Here is an 8,550-nt window from a genome sequence, read left to right on the forward strand (position 1 = left end):
GAAATGCAGGAATCTTTCACCCAACGTGGGGCTTGAACTCACAGGCTTGAGACTAAGATTCACATGCTTTACCAACTTGAGCTATTACGTATGTAATATTCCCATTCCCATACAAAGGATCAATACCCCGAGGACTGCCATGTTACATATTGCTGATGGACAGGGGTACCCAATATGTAATCCTCCAAATGTTGTTGGATTCCAGTGCCCATTTCCCCTGGCTGGCTTTGTCTGATGGGAGTTGTAGTCCAATAAAACCAGCAGGGCACCATGTTGGCTTTGTTGTTGTTGTTTAGTCGTTTAGTCATGTCCGACTCTTCGTGACCCCCTGGACCAGAGCACGCCAGGCACTCCTGTCTTCCACTGCCTCCCGCAGTTTGGTCAAACTCATGCTGGTAGCTTTGAGAACACTATCCAACCATCTCGTCCTCTGTCGTCCCCTTCTCCTTGTGCCCTCCATCTTTCCCAACATCAGGGTCTTTTCCAGGGAGTCTTCTCTTCTCATGAGGTTCTCATGAGTCTTGGAGCCTCAGCTTCAGGATCTGTCCACCTCCACATAGTGCTGGAGGAGACCATGTTGGCTACCCCTGCTTTAATCCATCTGCTCTCTGATACTGGATATTCATTACATCCACAATAGCCCACTCAGCCTGTTTTTCAAATGCCAAGAAGGTGCTTGTCATCTAAGGTTAGAAAGATATGCCAAAACCAAAATTAGAATTGTCCTACCGCCTGTTATCAGCAGCTCAAAATGAGCCTCGCCATCATGTGAAATGGTAGGCTGTGCACAGGGGATGTTGAAGGAATCAATTGAAAACATACTATCAAGAGGATTTCCTTTCATTTGACCCCCATCACAGCACAGATTCTTGCTATGAATAATTTTTACCTTAGATCTTTATGACAAGTGTTCGTTTCCTAAACATGCACACATTATTTGTAAATAGATCTGTAAATTGCCTTGCAATGTGCATTATTTGCATATTCATTGATGTATAATTGCCACTGTCCTGACAGGTACCTCATTGTCTCTTTTTTTTCTGAAGCATGCTTTGTTCAAGTAGTTTGTTGCTAGATTTTAAAGAGGTATGAACACATGGTCATGGGTTGGATCCCAGGCCAGCTGCATATTACTGCATTGGAGGAGATTGGATAAGATGAACCTTGGGGTCTCTTCCAACTCTAAAATTATATGATTCGATGTCAGTAAAAGCAAGTTCAGCCACCTGAAGCGAAATATCTGATTTTCCAAGCTAGCTCCAATTGTATGCTGAAGGTAGGAGAGACAATGCACTTTTTCCAAAACGAAAAAGGGAGAAAGACTTAATTAATTTGCACAATTTGCTGCCATAATTTGTGCCAATCCTACTGGTTTAGTTGACTTTAAGAAAGGAATGATACAAATCCATGAAGGATAAAACTATCAATAGCTGATAGCCACTGGCAACAGAAAGCTGGACTAGTTGGCTACCCTTGATTTAGTAAAGTAAAACAAAAACAAAACAAAACATTACCATTGGTTCACTGTTACTGCATTATATGGCTCTCTCTCTCACGCACACAAGCATATCCAGATATTTTTTCATATTTTAAAAGAATATGAATCTTTGTTTTTTAAAAAACATTGTATCTTAATATTCATAACCTCTGAATACCGTGAAATGTTCAATAAAACTCACCTGGTTCATTTGGTATTCTGCGGCCAGCCTTTGGGACTTCCGAGAACTCAGATCAAACACATGTTTGTCAATAAGGCCTCATGAATTTTTCACAAAATAGATGTAGCTTGTTCTTAATATGTCAGTCTAATTCCTGTTGTGTATTTAAAAAAACCCAGATACAATATCGTTGGACCTAAAAGTATCCGAATGGAAAAGGAATGCAAATTGTATATTGTATTGCCCACCTGGTAAAAAAAAAAAAAAAAAGCCCTGAGAGGAATATTGAGAAGGGAGAAGAGTGAAACCAAAATGGAAATGGGGAATAGAGGATATATACTCCCTTTCATATGTTTGTGGCATAGGCAGTTGCCCTCAACTCCAAAAATGTGTGAGCCAAAGTTTCTTCAATATTGTCTTCACGTGCCAGAGCCCCACGGAAGTGATGCTGTAATCTCCCCCTTAGATTACGCTTGTCCCCTAAAAAATCTCATCCCAAACTCTTACAAACAGACACAATGGCCGGTCTACAGTGGTCCTCCAAAGTCCATGAAGGTGGCCTATCCATTTCAATACTTGCCACAAAAAGTTTCTGATGCAGCTATAGTCCCTTTCTCTGGAAAGTGGTGAATTCAGTGGCAGAGCTTCATGCTCGGGCACCAGGGGATGGAGAGCAGGTGGTGGCCTGGCTTGCGTCCTGGGGGCATGGTGTGCGTCTTGGGGGCGTGACACGCCACCTGTGGGGGTGTGGTGCCCAGCGTGGCCGGGGGACAGCCGTAATGGCTGCCAGGGGCAGTGCCAGGGGTGGTGCGCTCCCCCTGCCCCCCTCGTCCTCCACCAGTGGGTGGATTGGAGCATACTATTCCCACTGAAATAATCAGGTTTGAAGTAAGGACTAACATGTCCTACTGATTTCGGTTCAACCAGTATAAACTGTGTTTATACATACATTTAAAGCACATCCCCTCAAGAATTCTGAGAATTTTAGGCATTGTGCCAGAAATTGTAGCTTTGTAAAGGGAAAGGAAAGGGATGCAGGTGGCTCTGTGGTCTAAACCACAGAACCTAGGGCTTGCAGATCAGAAGGTCGGCGGTTCAAATCCCCATGACGGGGTGAGCTCCCATTGCTCGGTCCCTGCTCCTGCCAACCCAGCAGTTTGAAAGCACGTCAAAGTGCAAGTAGATAAATAGGTACCTTTCCAACGGGAGGTAAAGAGCGTTTCTGTATGCTGCTCTGATTCACCAGAAGCGGCTTAGTCATGCTGACCACATGACCCAGAAGCTGTACGCTGGCTCTCTCGGCCAGTAAAGCGAGATGATCACCACAACTCCAGAGTCGTCCACGACTAGACCTAATGGTCAGGGGTCCCTTTACCTTTAAGCAGTAAGCAACAGTTCCTAGGATGTGCTTTAAGTGTATGATGCATGCACAACTTTAGTCTCCGGTCCACTGCCTTGAAATCCTAATAGAGGTGGCATGTAAAATAATTAATTCAATAAAATAAATATCATCCATTAATGGTGGCTTTTGTTGTGTCCTTTCCAGGAACAAAAGAAAACACTATCAGGGGAATAATTCCATACTAAAAAAAAACAACCAACCTCAACAATGCCTACCTATTAAGATCACATTCTCCTTGCACAGATTTTGAAATATTTCCAAAACCCTTATATCTCATCTGGGGACAAGTGTGACCAGGTGAGAAAGAGGCTTTTTGTTGTCCTACATACAAGCTGTGTATCTGGAGGCTTAAAGCTGTGCTGTCTTCAAAAGGAAAACAAAGACTAGTGTCTGGCAAGCTATTTGCCTTCCAAAATTGGAAATAACACAATCATAGCTTCAGAAATAGCTTGGGAAAGGCCGTGGCCATGTTATTTCTTGATAATGTAAGATCGGGGCCTGACATTTCTCAGAGATTTTTGAGAGAGCAAGGAGTCCAAAGGGTGCTGGAAATAGGCTGGCTTAAAAAAAAATAGGGTGCGGGGGGGGGGGGGATAGAAAGAAAAAGGAAGTATTCAAAGGAAATAGAATTGACAGATGAGTGGCCATGGTGCTGGTGGAAAAGAGACATTTTTAAAGGGGAAAAAATTGAAAGAATGTTATCATTATCCCAATTATCCCATTATCCCATTATCCCACTTGTGGAACAGCTACAACAAGGACGCCCCATATTGTAAGCTGTATGGTGAAGGGAACAGAAAATTGCTTTACCTGAACCTAAGGCATATGGTAAGTTTGTGGCCAAGGCCGATGTTTTTCTTACTTAAACAATTGAAACACTGAAGACCTAAATATTATATGCACAGCCCAATCCTATGCATGGGGACTTGGAATTGATTTTCACACTAGTTTACTCCCAGTATTGCAGCTTTTACTCTCATGAAAGGGGTGGTGTTTTCTGAATTTTTCATTGTGCGAACTCCACTACAGTATGAGATGTATAAATGGACTGACGCCTTATGCAAAATTTCCATGTATTGTACAGTCTTTCCTCTCTCTCCATGTGCTTGGTCAGCAGAGACACATTGGATGTTAAAGCTGAAACAGTACCGAACATGAGAAAAATGATGAGAAATCCAAAAAGAAATCTGTCAGTCACCCAGGAAATGTGTAATGTAGGGTAAATAATTTATGGCAAGACAAGGATGTTCTAAACATAAAAATTTAAACTGTAGCTTAGAAGCCCTAGCTCAGTGGTAGAGCTTGTGCTTTGAATTTATCAAGATGTCAGACGAAATCCCTTGCATCTCTTATTTGGGAGTTTCTCTTGTGAGGGAAATGCTTGTCATAAAGATAGACCCACCAGAGTCTGCTCCACCACTGCAGGGAATTTTGGGATGGTCTTCCACTTGACAAGAGACTAGGGAAAGTAGGAGTCAGCAGCCTGATGAAATCGGCCCCCTTGAGAACGATGGACACTGGCAATTGTACAGCTTTGGCATCCCCTGGATTGGCCGTAACCTTGACAACATTATCCACGATGTACAAGCATTAAGACCTACTTGGTCTGCATCAACCACAAACAAATCAGAAGCGCAGCACTCGAAGTCTCAGCAGCAGATGCAGCCATTTCATGCCCACACTGGGTTCCAAGACACTGCGAGTGTGTGGGCACATTAGGGCTCTGGGGTGTGTGATGTTGTGCTGCAGCCGCCCCTCTGCATTTAATGCAATGTGCAGAGGACATTCAAGTGACTCCCCCTCCCCTACACAATCCGTTCCGTGGGGCTTGATGTTTGTAAGGGAAATCAGTGTAATCAGACTGAGTCTCTTTTGAGCAGCCCAAATTAGGAAGAGGCAGATCACTTTAAGCAGAGGCCATAGAAGTCAGTACATTGGACAGCTCCTGGGGAGCCCTCCTGGCTGGAGCTCTTCCTTCCATGGTAAGTATAAAGGGATTCTGTTCATACACAGCCCATCAAGACAATGACAAAAATCCACCAACAACATACAAATCAATATGGCTAACCTGACCCAAAACACCCATCCACCCAGCCCACTCACACATGAAAACAAAGATCACCACAGCCAATCACAAACAAACAACCACACCCTAGGCCAACCCCAACCTCTCTCACCACCAAAGAAACACAAGTGAACAGCAGAGAACCTGCATGAGCGACGCTGACACCAAACCCCACATACATTAAGCAAAATAGAAACATTGCCACCCGACCCCACCCCCACTTACCTTTCCCCCTCCAGCTCTTTCCCCCTTTTCTTCCTAATGTCTCAACAAATGAAACTGATCTGTAAAAAATGTTACTTGAAAAGAGAGAGAGAGGGTCATTGCACATACTTTTGTAAACCAAGAAAATCTTTAATAAAAAAACCCTAAAAACTTAAAAATAAAAATAAGGGATTCTGTTTCAGCAGAGAGCTGAAGGCACCTTACCTAAACTGACAGAGTCAAACCTAAAATTGTCCTCCCATCCTTGGAGATGCTTGCTGTGCTTATTACACGGTCCTTGTTTGATTTTGTATATGTTGACTTCTGCAAAGTTGGGAATGTGCTGTTGAAGACTTCTGTTTGAGAACACAGGTAGGGTCATATCCTTTGGCAGGAAGAGCTTAGGAGAAGTTATTGAAGGTTGTCCTTTATATAATATTCTGCTTAGTCTGTTCCAGGATCCCCAGAGTCAGGAGCCTAGTGTCACCTTGGGCATTCAAGGGAAACCCAGCCAGATGGCTGGGGCATAAATAAGAAATTATTATTATTATTATTATTATTATTATTATTATTATTATTATTATAGCTACCAAAGCAACCCAAAGACTATAGAATGGCAGTAGCCCTGCAGCTTCTAAGGGTCTTGCTTTTGGACCACTTAATGGCCTTCAGTCACTTGAATTCTGCATACATTCCTTAAGCAGATGACACATACTGCACAATCACATATTAAAGATAAAGGGACCCCTGACCATTAGGTCCAGTTGTGACCGACTTTGGGGTTGCAGCTTGCAGCGCTCATCTCGCTTTATTGGCTGAGGGAGCCGGCGTACAGCTTCCGGGTCATGTAGCCAGCATGACTAAGCCTCTTCTGGTAAACTAGAGCAGCGCACGGAAATGCCGTTTACCTTCCCGCTGGAGCGGTACCTATTTATCTACTTGCAGTTTGACGTGCTTTCGAACTGCTAGGTTGGCAGGAGCAGGGACCGAGCAATGGGAGCTCACCCCGTTGCAGGGATTTGAACCGCCAACTTTCTGATCGGCAAGTCCTAGGCTCTGTGGTTTAAACCCACAGCGCCACCCGCGTCCCTATTACATATTAAATGTGTATAATCACTTTTAAATGTATTAAATTACATTTAATACATTTAAATGTATTAAATCATATATTAAATGTGTACAAATTCAGGTAAAGGTGCGGTTTACAGGAGCAGATAGTCTGAGTGGGCGAAGGAATGCCCCATCAGGTCAGAGGGAGCCAAGACCATTCAGGCATTCCAGGTAATGAAAACTGAGAAGCTTTTTTTGGGAGAGGGGGAATTGCAAGAAGGGTAAGGGTAAAATTGTAGTGGGCAAGCCTGCATAGCCAACACAGATAATTTAAGTACTGGGAAGATAGGGATGAAGTTTGCAGGAGAAGATGCGTGTGGAGTCCCCCATGGTCCCTGGGAAACCAGATGAGGTGTTGTCAGTTGAAAGACAGGATTAAAGACTTCATCTCCTTTCCCGAGTCTGGGGTGGCTTTGGAACACAGAAAAGTGCTATGTAGCAGATCAGACAAGTTGCTCATCTAGGCAAATATTCTCTCCTCTGACCTTCAGTGGCTCTTCAGGGTCTCCAGCAAAGGTTTCCCCTCATTACCTTCTATTTGATTATCTTTTTTAAAAGCTGGAGATATCAAGGATTGAACCCAAAACATGCTTTCTGCCCTTCAGTGCTGCGCTCTCTCTCTCTCTCTCTCTCTCTGTGTGTGTGTGTGTGTGTGTGTTTCCATGAGTTCTGCAAATTCTCTCTCCACCTCTGGAAGTGGTTCACACATTAGATATTCACTGATGTCCAGACACAGATATCACTAGGGGTGGGGGGTTGCTGTGGGTTTATTGGCTCCCAAAGCCATTGTTACAGAAATTACTGGGGGGGGGGCACATCTTTAAAGTTAAATATTACAAATATTATACCTGAGTGTATCTTTTCAACTTGACAGCTCAGGGAAATTACCTAGCTTTAAAAATAACATAAAATCATCCCCTTTCCCAGTTTCCTCCATTCCAAAGCTATTTTCCCCTTGAAAAAGGACTCCAGGAAGGAAGCCAAATCTCATCACCTGACTCGCCTCAGGCTCCAGACATGCAAAGGAACTTCTATTGTACTTTTGGGTAGTGGGTACTTAAGACATATTTGTCTATGCTAATCTTATACCTGACTCTTGCCCTGCCATGTCTGTTTATGCTATTCTTGTACCAAGGACTTGTCTGGACATGTTTGCCAAGGTTAACCCCTCCCCTTTTGTGACATGTCAGTGATGTAGCAATGATGCTGTATGAACTGTATTCTGGGATATGGTGGGAAAGTTTTAAAAGTCTTTGTTACCCCATCCTCGGGGTTCAAATATGCTCTTTGAACCTATTGTGCAATAAACTTTGGTCTACAGCTTTTTGCTCCGGTTGGTGGCTGGACTCCTTCCTTTATTCTGCAGGGACCCGCCAGCTCTGCCCGACGAGCTGGGTGACTGAGTAGCCTCACGCCTAGATTTTTCCGTAACACCATGAATTTGGCAGAGCAGGAATCTACCCCTCTATACATAAATCACACTTCCTTTTCTCTTCATTTATATCTTGCAGCATGTCTCCATTTTGCAACATGTCACACAGGAGGGAGGGAAAGCACTCCAAGGTCGTGGCACTCAGCAGTGGGCTGGAGCAAGGGCTACAGAGTAAACAGATGGTAGTCCATCATATATGAGCTACTTTCAAGGTCCTGGTTTATAAAAGCACAGCTCTGTGCAGGCTACTGACTGTTGTGGAGCCTCTGCACTGTCAACGATTTTAAGATACGAGCAGCATCTGAGCAGCCGCTGTGCCCCAGGGGGCACTGCTGTGCCGCATTTAACATAAGCTTCAAGGCTGCAGCAGCTCCCTCCTGTTTTCAAGCTTGGGCACACTGAGTCAAAATAAGTCAGGGCTTACTTTTCTAAAGAACTTCTGGCCAGCTCAAAACTCCAACTGCTTTTTTGTATGATTATTAAAGGCCATTGGAAAACAGCTGTTTGAACCTATGCAGCTGATATATGCTATACACCCCTCAATTAAAGCATTTTTTTGTTGCTTGCTCATCTGCTTTTAAACTGATTAATCAACTCCATATATATACGGACTTCAGTAGGTTCCAAAAAGATGTCCATCTTTTTCATCAGACCTTTTAAGGGGAGTTTGATATCCACT

Source organism: Podarcis tiliguerta, assembly GCF_965153285.1.
Source record: "Podarcis tiliguerta genome assembly, chromosome: 6".
Classification (NCBI taxonomy): Eukaryota; Metazoa; Chordata; class Lepidosauria; order Squamata; family Lacertidae; genus Podarcis; species Podarcis tiliguerta.